The sequence below is a fragment of the Sorex fumeus genome, unplaced genomic scaffold (assembly GCF_029834395.1).
Source record: "Sorex fumeus unplaced genomic scaffold, SorFum_2.1 ptg000038l, whole genome shotgun sequence".
NCBI classification, from domain to species: Eukaryota; Metazoa; Chordata; class Mammalia; order Eulipotyphla; family Soricidae; genus Sorex; species Sorex fumeus.
The window spans coordinates 8,790,675-8,805,344 of record NW_026606095.1 but is presented as its reverse complement, the minus strand read 5'-3'; positions in this window follow the sequence as shown (position 1 = coordinate 8,805,344).

Below are 14,670 nucleotides of genomic sequence, written 5' to 3'. Positions count from 1 at the left end.
GATATATTATATTATTTATAGTCCTAAAATTTTTCATCTAATGCTAATGCTGTTGTTATGAATACTCAGCAAATTATTTTGTGAATGAGATAGTAAGACTATCCATATAGACAGTTTTTTATACATTCAATCAGACAAATTATCTTGGAGATATGATCCTCTTAGATCTAGATTGAGCAGGAAATACCACTTAAAACCATAGGGATGCATAGAATAATATAGATATGACACACCTACAAATTCCATGTTGTGTGTTCTGTGTGAGCTCATTAAAATAGTTTACCAATTACATAGTAATTGTGTCTTAATTAACTGTGTCTTTTACATAATTGGAATAAAATAAGGGCCATAACACTATACATATTTTTATAAATTTTAATTTAATCAAGTTTTTTTTTGTTTTGCTTTGGGGCCAAATTCACCTGTGCTCAGGGCTTATTACTTGATTTGTGCTTATGGGTGACTCCTGGAAGGCTAGGAGGACCATATGGGGTACCATCAATCAAATCCCTGGGTAGACCACATGTAAGTCAAGCACTGTACTATGATTTCAGCTCCTTGTGATTCACTTAATCACTTAATCACTTAACTTCCCGTTAGTCGTCGATTTGCTCAAGCGGGCGCCAGTAACGTCTCCATTTGTCTCTGTAGCGTGCTAGTGTGGCCCAATGGCATCTGTTCGCTCCGGGAACATGAAGGGCCTCAAACCGATCGTTCATGATCTTGGTGAAGAAGTCTGACCATCTGGTAGGTGGGTGGCCACGTGGTCTTTTGACATCCCGTGGAATCCAGTCGGTAACAGCTCTAGTCCAGCGGTAGTCTTTAAATCTCATTATGTGACCAGCCCATCTGATTTTCGACACCTTGGCAAATGAGACAGCGTCCCTGACTCTTGATCATTGAGGGATGTCAGAACTCTGGATTCTTTCTCTCATTTGAGTGAAACGTGATATTCCAAGCATAGCTCTTTCAATTCTTCTTTGGGAGACCTGAATAGCGTTCTCATCCTATTTGCGTAGGGCCCAGGTCTCTGAGGCATATGTTAATACAGGAAGAACAGTGGAATCAAAGAGATGTGCCCAGAGCCAGAGGTTCTTCGTCCTCTTAGCTATTTCTTCAATGTTCTTGAAGGCGTTCCAAGCCGCTCTCTTCCTCCTGTGCAGCTCGGGTGCCAGGTCATTTGTCATGTTGACTTCTTGATCTAGGTACACATAGCTGTTGCATTCAGAGATGGTCATTCCGTTGAGAGCGAATGGGGCATCAGGAACGAGGCTGTTTCTCATAAACATTGTCTTCATAAGATTCAGCTGTAGTCCTACCTTTCCACACTCATGGTCAAAGTCGGCCAGCATTTGTGCCGCTTGGCTGATGTTTGGTGTTATTAAAACAATGTCATCAGCAAAGTGGAGGTGTTGTAGTTGCCGACCATCTATCTTCACTCCCATTTCTTCCCATTCCAGTCGCCGCATGATGTTTTCGAGGTGGCACTGAAGAGTTTTGGTGAAATCGTATCACCCTGCTGAACCCCTCTCTTGACATCAATGATTACTTCTTTGTAGAATGGTGAGATCCTGGTAGTGAATCCGCAATACAGCTCATGGAGGATCTTGATGTATTTGGCTTGAATACATCATTCATTGTTATTCATTTTTAATATTTAGAAATATTCTGTATTCCTAGTCAAAGGGGAGAAAGAAGTTGAGTGTCTGTTAGTCTTTACTATAGTCATACTAACAAATTGACATCTCATTTTGCCTTATTAAAATAAATACTACCTTTTAAAAGTAAGTACATGCTTGAATATTTTGTAAGAACCCACTTTTAAGAGTTGCACATAATTCACCCACATATTAGTCAGTGAACCGCACATTCTTTTAGACAGAATAATAAAAAACAATCATTCTGGTTATGATAAAATAACAAGTTGAATGATAAAATAGTTTATTAAGAACAAAAAACATATGGCTGTCATACATGAAGTTAATGGGGAAACTAGTTATTCATCAACTAGTTCACTGAGTATGTCCTTCAAACTGAGATATTGAAATGATAGTTGTTTTTCATATGTGGCATGGGAAGTATCTGAACACTCTGAAAATCACTGTATTTTGTCACAGCTACAGAAATATAAAGAGGCAACAAACACACTAAGAAGCACACTCTTTTGTTGAATAAGTGACATATACCAGACGTGGTTTAAATATGAATCTCATTTTTTTAAAATCCATATATGTAATCAACCTTCAGGTAATATACCAACTAACTATGGATAGTAAGGTTACATATACCAACTAGGCTATCAAAGTTATTTATGCTAACGGTATGCCAAGCTGGATTTTTTTTTAAAAGAGTTACATTCAGAGTTCTAGGTTTAGGAACACCTACAGCTAAATTTGGTTTGGCCTACAAATCTGATTTTGGTGCTAGTGGTGCTAAGGGATCCCCAGGGTCACACCTAGTAGTACTAAAGAAACTAAGCTAGGGGTATCAGAGATCAAACTCCACATGTCACACATGCTAAGTAAATGTGCCATCATTTAAGCTATTCTCCAGGCTCCTACATCTATTTTTAAATAGTAAGAAAGTACAATCTAGGTGTTTGGGATGAAATTAAGCAATAGTTGAATTTTAGCACTATAGTTGCTAACTTAAATAAGATTAATCTAAAAGATTATACTTATATTTTTACAGGGGATTCTATTAAATAGCTTACTAAGAGATTCATTATTACATAGAAAAGTGTTTTATGATTAACTCATATATAATACAATACAGTTCTATACTTTTTTCTCTTTTTCTCTTTTAAGGATTATGTCATAACTTTGTGGGGCTTCACTTGTGTGTGAGTCTCGGCCCAAGCGTCCGGAAGTGGCCTGGATCGTGCTGGCTGCTGGGTAGTAGAGGTAGTGTAGATAGTGGAGGTCTGCCAATGAGGTATTTATCTGATACCAGCAGGGAGGGTCTTCTAGGTGTGATCCCTGGGTCACAGAGATTTGTGGAAACAGGCAGAGCAGGGTAGGGTGGGGCTTCTGGGTTTAAACCCTGGACCTCCAGAGATGGGTGGGAGCGGGCAGAGGATCTGTTTTTGGGTTCTGTTGAGACTGAGTCCAAGGTCACAAAGTTCTGCTTAACTGGTTCTGTGGGGTTTTACTCCTGTGTGAGAATGAACCAGAAAGCCAAACTTTGTGACCTTCTACTCCAGGCTCAATAGGGCCCAGAAACAGAGTTCCTTTGCTGCTGCCACCAATCTCTGGAGACCCAAGGATCACATCCAGAAGCCTTACCCTACAAATACCAGATAAATACCTCATCGGCAGACCTCAACTACATCCATTACCTCTACTACCCAGCCGCCACCATGCTCTAGCGCCGCTTTCGAACACATCATAAGACACTCAATACCCATCTTCAAGATTACTGCACCCTATTTGATGGGTTTCAAATATGGTTTGAAGCATGGGAGCACCTGCAAGGGGGATTAGAGGCCGCTCTAAAAGGCTCTATCACTGTAGGAGAGCCTGGCAAGCTACCGAGAGTATCCCACCCACACGGCAGAGCCTGGAAGCTATCTGTGGCATATTTGATATGCCAAAAGCAGTAAATATAATGGGTCTCATTCCCCTGACCCTGAAAGAGCCACCAATATGGCAGCATTAAGAACGATGAGAAAGGAGAGGCTGTTAAAATCTCAAGGCCGACCTAGGCTGTCAAAAAGAAGAAAGACTAAAATGACCGCACTTTCAATGCACGTGCACTGGCATCGGATGCATTCATCAAAGAATTGATGGTGGAAGTATGAAAGATCAAGTAGGACATCATTGGCGTGACCTAGAGGAGAAGGCACCAACCACATCACACCATTTTTGACACTGGGAAAGAACTGTTCCTCGGAACATGCAACAAAAGAGGCATCAGTGGTGTCGGTATCCTTGTCAACATGAACTTGGCCATGAACATCACTTCTTTTGGATGCTTAACAGCCTGAATCAGACAATTATACGTGAATAGATGTGCCTCACTGCCAGCAATTTCTATCTTCATTGTCTACGCACCAACATCCAATTATGATGAAGAAGAAATTGAGAAGTTCTACATGGGGCTGGAGAAGTTCTACAAAGAAGACGACACCTTCTACAAGATCATTGTCGGTGATCTTAATGCCAAGATTGGACGGAGAAGATCAGCCAAAGACCTTCACATTGGGACCCAACGCCTAGAATGGAACAAACAGGGTGAGAGACTATCAGAGTTCATCATGTCGACCAAGACCATCCATGGAAACTCACAGTTCCAGAAGGCCGAATCTAAATGTTGGACATGAAAGTCTCCTGGTGGATGGTTTCACAACAAAATTGACCACATCTTATTCACTCGACAGTTTTGCCTAACCCATGTAGCTGTTGTCCCAAAATTCCAAACAGGATTGGATCACCATTTCCTTTGTGCAAAATTCTGCTTCACAGAGTGGGGAGAAAAGGCTGCAAATTTTAAGATGAGAACTCCCAGAACAATCAACTACTGGGACCTCTTTGATAGTATTGCAACTGGTTCACCACCTCCATGATTGTGTGAGGAATGCTGAGAGAGAGAAAGCCACAAAAAAGACACCTGTCTTTGACAACTCTTGCGCTCATTGCCAAAGTGGCTTGCCTCAAGTCTCAAGCAACCTCAAACAAATGTTCAAGCTTGCAAAGCAGTGCAGAGAAGCAATCAAGGAACACCTCAAAGAGAGAAGAGCAGCAGTTCTGGCCAACAAGGCAGAAGCCAGAGAAAACATTCACAATGCCTGCCTATTCTTTGCCAACTACAAGACCAAGAGGACTGCCCCCCCACCCCCGACGTCCTGATGGATCTATCACATCTTCCAGAATGGCAATGGAGAATATTATCCATGACTTCTACTCAGATGTCTTTCATAGCCACATCCACCTGCCCACATACCAAATTCCTCAGGATGTATGTCGTTCCAAACATTCTCTCTTCTGAAATCCAGCACACCATTTCATCAGTAAAGAAGCCAACAGCACCCTTCCCAGACAAGCTCAGACCCAAACACCTGAAGAACCTGCCGTCAGTACTCATCAATATACTGGCTGGGTTCTTCACATGCTACCTTTCTAAATGCAAGGTTCCTTCCCAGTGAAAAACCAGCAGAACTGTTCTTCTGTACAAGAAAAAAGACATTCACGACACTGGCAAGTATCGCCTGATCTGCCTGTTGTCTGTTGTCTACAAGCTGTTCACTCAAGTCATCCTGAATAGGATTGGCGAAACACTTGATGAAGGACAACCGTGCAAGCAAGCTGGGTTCCGAAAAGGATTCAGCACAATTGACCATATCCACACAGTAACCAAACTCATTGAGGTTTATTGGGAGTTTAAGATGCTGCCTTGTCTAACGTTCATTCATCTAAAGAAGGCCTTTGACTCTGTTAACGCAGAAGCAGTCATCGAAGCCTAACAGGGCATTCAAACTCAATACATCAGGATCCTCCATGAGCTGTATACGGATTCACTACCAGGATCTCACCATTCTACAAGGAAGTGATCATCAACGTCAAGAGAGGGGTTCAACAGGGTGATACCATTTCACTGAAACTCTTTAGTGCCACCCTCGAGAACATCCTGCGACGACTGGAATGGGAAGGAATGAGAGTGAAGATAGATGGTTGGCTATGACACCACCTCCACTTCACTGATTACATCTTTCAAATAACACCAAACATTCGCCAAGTGGCACAAATACTGGATGACTTTGACTGTTAGTGTGGAAAGGTCGGACTGCAGCTGAATCTCATGAAGACAATGTTTATGAGAAATGGACTCATTCCTGACGCTCCATTCACTCTCATTGGAACGAACATCTCCAAATGAAACAGTTCTGTGTACCTAGGTCTAGAAGTAAACGTGACAAATGACCTGGCACCTGAGTTGCTCAGGAGGAAGAGAGCAGCTTGGAATGCCTTCAAGAGTGGCGAAGAAATAGCTAAGAGGACAAAGAACTTCCAGCTCCAGGTACATCTCTTTGATTTCACTGTTCTTTCAACATTAGCATACTCCTTAGAGACCTGGGCCCTATGAAAACAGGATGAGAATGCTATTCGTGTCTCCCAAAGAGGAATCGAAAATATATGCTTGGAGTATCATGTTTCACTCAAGTGAGAGAAAGAATCCGAAGTTCTGGCCTCTGTTGGCGATCAAAAATTAGGGATGCTGTCTCATTTGCCAAGGCATCGAAAATCAGATGGGCTGGACATGTAATTGATTTGGAGACTACCGCTAGACTAGAGCCATTACCAACTGAATTCCACGGGACGTCAAAAAATCGCATGGTTGCCCACCTGTGAGATGGTCAGACATCTTCTTAAAGATCCTCAATGATTGGTTTGAGCTCTTTGTGTTCCTGGAGCGAGCAGACACCATTGGGCTACACTAGCATGTGACAGAGACAAATTGGAGACGTTCCTGGTGCCCACTTGAGTAAATCGATATGTAACGGGATGTCAAGTGATCAAGTGATCAAGTCATAATTTTAATAGCTTTTATTTCTGCTGCTGCATGTGGTTGTTTTGTTATTTAATAAGAAGTAAAATATCTGCTTAGAATTTAAGAAAAATGAATTTTTGAGCCTGTTCTGTTAGTAATAAACTGTAATACCATCTTATGACACACCCATCTTTCTTGTCTCTAAAGTAAGAATATTTACATTAATATGACTAGATCCATAGCACAGCGTGTAAGGTGTTTGCCTTGCATGCAGCTGACCAGGGTTTGATTCCTCAATCCCTCTTGTAGAGCCTGGTAAGCTATCAAGAGTACCCCACCCACGTGGCAAAGCCTGGCAAGATCCCCATGGCATATTCAATATGCCAAAAACCGTAACAACAAGTCTCACAATGGAGATGTTACTGGTCCCTGCTCGAGCAAATTGTTGAACAATGGGAGAACAGTGCTATCATGCTATATTAAATATAGAGAGTCATTTAACCCTCAATTTTTTTTCTTGTATCTCCACATTATTTATTTGTCATCTTATTGTTTCTGAATTGATTGCAGCCTGTTTTTCAGTATAAGAAACTAATTCGGGACTGGAGAGTTGTTATAGAAATTAGAAAGAGCACTTACTTTGCAGGCAACTAACCCAGGTTTGATCCTTGGCATTCTGTAGGGTCCTCTGAGCTCTGCAAGAAGTGATCTCAGAGCACAGCAGGAGGAGTAAGTCCGCAGCACTACTGTCTGTGGGTCCAAAGTAAAACAAAACAAACAATTTATAACTGGAAAAATGGCTCAAGTGATGGACAGTGCACCTAAAATGTATGATCCACAAATATAATCCAAGGTAACATATTTCCCAACACTCAGCATGCCTGGTGTATGCTTGCACGCCTTGCACGAATGACCCTGAGGACAACCAGTGTATGCTAACTACGCCAGTTTCAACCAAAGACAACCAGTCCAAGCACTCAACCACTCAGACCCAAACACTAAGACATCAATCTTGCTGATCATAGCACTGTGCATTGTCTGCAGTGATTCTTAGATCCATTGTTTTCCAGTGTAGTAGAGGCACGGAGGGTACAAATTTAAGAACTAGATATCTTCCCTCTTGAAAGAAGAGTCATACAGAGTAGGAAAAATTATTTTCAAAATCTACTGATGCTTTGTCATGACTGCAAGTGTGATGAATTTACTGGAATACTTAAAAATATAGAGGTAATAGTAATTAATAACTGAGATAGATAAAAATTGGTCATTCAAAGTAATATTTAAAGAGATGATTGCCTTCCTATATACCCAACTTCAAAACCTACTAAATACAAGATCCTGAATCAGTTTCTTACCGTTACTATAAAAATCTAATATCATTAGCTAATGAGTTAATATATGATCAATACAACTATGCCATTAAATTGAAATAAAATTAATATCTATTATATTTAAAATGTAACTAGTATGTTTGAAAACAGACAATTTTTTATAAAATATGATTCACAAATCTTAAGTACCATTTGGGAAACCCCTTAACAAAAAAATCCAAACTCATATGAAAATATCTTGATATAGTTTTTGAGTATTAATATTTTTTCTAATGAAAAATTTCTGCTTAGTTTTTTAAAAACATACAATGTAGAAATGAGATAAGCCTCAGAAAAAAATGTACATTTTTGAGTCAGGTTTCCATTAACTAATTGTTGGCTTTTATTCCTATTCTTTAATTCCAAAGATGTCCCTATTAAAGTCATAAAGTCAGGGAAAGGAAAAAAGCAAAATTAAATAAAAATTCTTCTGAATCGTCTGTTCTCAATACTGAGTAATTCTGAAGTAATTTTTGCCTGTAGGGGAGAATAAAAAGTTTAGGAAGCTACTTTCATTGTTTTTTTTTCCACATCTGTCTTTATGTCTTTCATTCAAGTCCCAGCCAGAACCCTAAACTAAAATACAGAAATACATCAAGAAAGGCAGATCTGATGTTGGAAATAAGGAGATCTAAATCCTTACATCTCTTCTCACTTCAAAATCCCCTGCCACGTCTCCCTTATCATTCAGCCTACTTTAGTCCCTTGAAGAATTTGGCTTTAGTTTGAAGAATGATAGGGAAGAAACTGAGAAAGTTTTAGGTAGAAAAGAAATAGTCAATATCATCGAGTACTATATTAGAACAAAAGCATTTTATTTGGATTGTATAGGCATTTCTGATGTTTTGTTCAAAGCTTCAAATTACGAAGCGTATTTTTTTCTTTTTGCATTTTATCATTTTTTTCTAGAATTATCTTAAAGCTTCCCATAGTCAGTCCTGGTATTCTAAATTTTCTTTTGTTAATATAATAACCGTGGATGTTAAAATGGCTTATCAGACCAGTTATTTATTTCCCAGTATTACTTTTCCTTCCTTCCTTCCTTCCTTCCTTCCTTTCTTCCTTCCTTCCTCCCTCCCTCCCTCCCTCCCTCCCTCCCTCCCTCCTTCCTTCCTTCCTTCCTTCCTTCCTTCCTTCCTTTTACTCTCTCCCCCACTCTTCCTCTCAGTTCTCTCCTTCCTTCCTTCCTTCCTTCCTTCCTTCCTTCCTTCCTTCCTTTCTTTTCTTCCTTCCTTCCTTCCTTCCTTCCTTCCTTCCTTCCTTCCTTCCTTCTTTCTTTCTTTCTTTCTTTCTTTCTTTCTTTCTTGTTCCTTCTTCCTTTTGTTCATTTTTTTCTTTTAATTAATGTTAGTTTCTTTCATATTATTCCAGGATTGTTTCTTATAGTATATTTCCATATCCTTAGTTTTTGCTTCATAATTATCTAGCATCAGATTTGAGTCTAATCTAGAACTGAAACAGTCTCACTTTCTAATCTAGGAGACAATGAAAAGCTTGAATTTGACATATATTGTTGAATTTGAATGAAACCATTTTTGAGATGAAGGGCACCAGACTTCTGTTCATACTGATCAAATAATGCAAAACTTATGCTAATGTTTGTATTTATTCATGATAAAAATTAAATTCGTACAGATCAGAAGTGGGCAGAAGGAGGTGAAATGAGTAAATAATATATAACAGTTAAAGGTACGTAATAAAATGTTGGACCTATGAAAAAATATTCAAGAACAGATTGTAATGATGGGTATTTCATTGAATTCTCAATGATTATTTGTGTGTGCATGCTGCGTGTATATACACATGCACCCCTAATTCTCATCTTTTATGTACTCTGTGTTTAATATCCAATACCATCTTTTCCTTCATAAATATGACGTGAATTATTAGAACCAACAGTATTTTGTGATTTAACCAGAAAACTATAAATTACTGTGACTATAATTCCCCTTGCACATTGGACAGTTGACTATTTGCGACATATTCAGTGTCATAAGAGGTCAGTTTTTTCCCTTGATGTCCAACTCTTAGCCTAACTTCACTGTAGAGATACTCTGAAGAAAAAGGTAAAGTTTATCATTATAAAATTCCTAAAGGTCCAAAAGACCTTTCCTGTGCTCTCAGCCCAAAATGAATTTCTGGTCCCTTTGTCCAACTTCTCTCTCATAACTTTTCTCTGCATTACACCATTAATTAATTACTTGAAAAATACATGTTAATTTCTGAAGCTGCTCTGACTTACCATCGCTGAGATGTACTGAGATACCATAAAATATTGTTATTTACATATATTTGTTATACTAGTATATTTAGAGGTATCTCTGTCTTAGGCTTTAAGCTAATAGCTATAAAGTATAAATAAAACAAGAAGCTATAAGATATAGACACTACATTACAACTTCATATGTAATTAGTTGCTACGTGAGATGACAAGAAAAATTACGTGACTTTCTAAAGAACATTTATAAGAGAGAAAAGATTTACACATATTCTGAGAGGCTTCTAATGACCATATCTAGATGAAAAGGATATAAGATATAGTTCGAAAAGATAGAGTTCAGTGAATATGAGAAATAAAGTTTTATTCTTCTCCCTCTGATTTACATTGCTGAACATAATAGTCTCCAATTCCATCATCCCACTGCAGTGATTAGACATAGGGACAAAAAATAGATGATCTCACTCATGTACTCATATGTAGAATATAGAGAGACAGATATAGGACAGACAGGCAGTACTAAAAAATGGTAAACCCTTCACATTAGAATACAAAACGACCAAATAGTATGGGGCAGAAGGAGTAAAGAAAACCATATTAGTGGTTAAATAAGTACGATGGTGGATAAATATCTCACTTTGGTGATAGTTGTATGTAGTAATTTCGTGTACTAATACTTCAAATTTAACACAATTTTAAATACTCAACTGTAAATAAATTAAAAAATTAATTTAAAAATAAAGCTTTAGTAATTAACCCTGTTCAGTGGAGAAGGGCTCTAATCATAAATGAGCATTTTAGTCAATGAAGATACTTATGGCTAAGCTTCAGTTGTTGTATCTCTAAAAATCAAAACTCATCCGGACAAGATAAAAGTAACTGAAGCCTTTTAGAACCCATTGTTCTGCTCATTCATACTAACTCTAAATAATACATTAAGAGAAAACAAGAAAATCACTCAGGAGGACAGAGATTTCATCTCTGAGTACAGAATTAAATGTCTGGAAGAAATTTAGCGAATTAGCCAGTATCATATGTTTAAATAATTTTGACATATAGTCTCCATAAATGACTCCAAGAATGATTTCATAAAATAAAAGTGAAATTCAAACTTTCTTCTAGATTTTGTATCCTAACAATAAAATGTGAATGTAAAATTGGTTTATAAGATCCTTGGGAAAGGATAGCTTAAAATTTGATGGGCATTTCTCTTTTGCTCTAAACATATTCATATAAATTATTATATTATATTTGATGCAGTATATAAAAATCTATGTAGTTATAATATATCTTAAGTGCAATGGGCAGAGCATTACACTGGGTCTTCAATATAATAAGCCTAATATAGTAGAAATTATTTGATACGTAACAATATAACACAAATATATTAATTAGTAATTTCAAATAGGGAGCTGGAGTAATAATGAGTAATACACTTGCTTACAGGCAACTTGAGTTTGATCCCTGGTGTGCTCTCTGGTCCCTCAATCCTGCCAGAAGTGAATTCTGAGCACAAATCCAGGAGCAAGCTCTAAGCAACACAAGGTGTGACTATTCAAATTAAAAAAAAGAATAGTACATATTATGTTCATGTTCATTTTATTAATATTTGTTTCTTGAGGGGAAAAACATGCCTACAGTTTTCCTAAACTTTCAATATTTAGAATACCACAAAATATGTGAGAAATCGCTTTGGAATTAAATTATATAAAGACAATATGCACTTAGACTTAAGCTATCATTTAAAGTGACAGTTCTTGATCATAACTTGTACTAATTTATTTCTGAGTATTTTTTAATTAAATAGGAATTTTCTAGTGAAGGAAACGAAGCCAGCTTATTATGATTGATCATCTCTAGTGTCGCACAAAGAAGGATTTATATTTAGTCGCATTTTCCTATACGTTATAAGCGCCTTACTTGCATGTTTTCAGTCCCATAGGGAATAAGAAAAATACTCTCGAATAATAATTGGAATATTTTAGCAAAATGGCATCTAAAAGCCCATAGTGATATGTTTTGTATTAATGATAATTTCTGTATTAATGACATTTAGATATCCTTTTTATTTTTGTCCCTCCTTCCACCACCCCCTACAGTTTTTTTTATTCCCTACCTCTTATAACTCACTCTAGAGCTAATGTAATTTTGCTCTAGTATAAAAAGCATTCTCGTTAGGCAGACTAGATTATGTTGATAAGTTTAGCTTGAGCAATATTTAAAAAGTGAAACAAAGTTTGAAATCTCAATTTATTACAGTCTTATATATTGTCTTCTATAGGCAGTTTTCTGATGCAGTAATTGGTCAGTGGTTCTCTTAGATACCTAAGAGAGGTTCAATTCCCTAAATTTAGGGAATGCCTAAAAATCTAACCATTTTATTAATGAGAATCTTGAATATCAATGTGCCTATTTCACCTAGTTTTCAATTTGAGAAATACTTCAATGCATGCCTTTTTTAAAAAATTCAATTCTGTTCAAGCTTGGAGCACTGACTCACTAAAGGGTGATCTGGAAGGCGTCAAGCCCCATTGGACTTGATAAGTTCTGTACATCACTGATTACTAGCCTGATGACTTCTTTATTTAGGCCCGGAAGTCAGATTTGCTTCTTTGTAAAGAAACTACAGGAACGACAGTGCACAATGAATCATGCCTAACAACATGCTGACAAGCTGGCAAGAGACAGCCTGTACAGTGACAAATACAGCTGACAAAAAGTGTACACATCTGTTTGGTAGGATTTATGAGAAAGGAATACAAACAAGGAAGAGATGGGTTCTTTGGCATTAGAAGAGAATTTAGAGGCTCTTTTCTTTCTATCCAAATAACAGCAACATAAGGAATACATATTAGGCCTCGAGATTTATTTATTCCAAGCCCAACGAGATTGCAAATGGTCTGTGCCGATTAGCATTTTGATTATCAAACTGCTGTTCCAAATTCTGATGAACAGATATTAGAATAGTTCTTAAACATTCTGATTAAACACACATTGATGCTGCTATTTTTAACACGTGCTTCTATTCAGGCGTAAATCAGTTTCTGTATTCTTTCTTAAAACTTAAAAGTAAAAATAGAATATATATACATATAGATAGACAGATAGATATACATATGTATATGTATAGTGCATTATCAGAATTTTCTCAGGGAAACAAAGAACTAAGTCACCTTTTCTTGGCTCAATTCCAGGTAGTAAGTAAATTTTAAGAGGGGGTCGAGATATTTAGATGCCAAAAATTAGGTTTGGATGGTTTGTGTAGTCACCAAGGTATTCTCACAAATCATTGTCTCCCAACATTTGCTTTTCACTGTAAATAAACTCTTTCAACACAACAATTCAAAGCAGGCAGCTTTTCTCAATCATGTAAACAAATCTATAGTTTTAAATGGATTCTAATAATAATAAAGATAGCAAAGACAATGATGACAAAAAAATGATAATAATATAACTAATAGAAAGCTTAGAAAATTCAGGGCTCTGGAGAGATACTACAGTGGATGCAGAGTGCAGGCTTTTCAGAGAGCCAAGCCAGGTTTGATCCCCAGTACTGTATATAGTTCTGTGAGCACCTCCAGGAGTGATCCCTGAGTTACAGAGCCAGGAGTTATGTGAGCACAGCTGAGTGTGACCCCCAAAGCAAAACATAAATAAATAAATAAATAAATTCCTCATAGGATTCTATAAATAATGGCAGTAAAAATAGCCATCACAAATGACAACAATTGCATTGCAGCGTTGCAGTATAACATTGCTCAAATGACATAGTGTGGACAAAAATGTTTAAAAAGGTTTTGTTTTACTACTGCTTTTTATTCTTTTCCACAGTTACATTCTTGACCTGAGGTAGTTTGTGTTTACTATTACTAATTTTTTTCTCTTATGTCAGTGGTATCCAGTTTGGGGTTAATATGTACTTTTCATATCAAAAATGATGATTTGTAATTTTCAAAATAAGATGACATTAAGTTGTAGTCTGATGGGTCTAGATGCTTATCTCTGTCCTAAAAGATTACAGCTATGAACTTGAGTTTAATGAAACTTCTTTCCTTCTCTGTTTAACATTTTCTTTTAAGCAATGTTGTTTTTAAAATGTTTTATTGGGTATGCTTCTTTCATACATGAAAATCCCAGCAATGGGGACGGAGCGATAGTACAGTGAGTAGGGCATTTGCCTGCAATTAGCTGACCCAGGTTCAATCCCTAGCATCCCATATGGTCCCCTAAGCACCGCCAGGAGTAATTCCTGAGTTCAGAGCGAGGAGTAACCCCTGAGTATTTGTGTACAAACCAAAAAGCAATAATAATAATAATAATAATAATAATAATAAAAATCCTACAGGGCACAAAAAAAGCTACTCAGAAAAGACAGTTGAGTCCCTATGTGCACTGCAGCACTATTCACAATAGAAAAAATCTGGAAACAGCCCAAATGTTCAAAAAGAGATGATAGAATAAATTTCTCTTCCTTCCTTCCTTCCTTCCTTCTTCCTTCCTTCCTTCCTTCCTTCCTTCCTTCCTTCCTTCCTTCCTTCCTTCCTTCCTTCCTCGCTTCCTTTATTCCTCCCTCCCTTCCTTCCTTCCTTCCTTCCT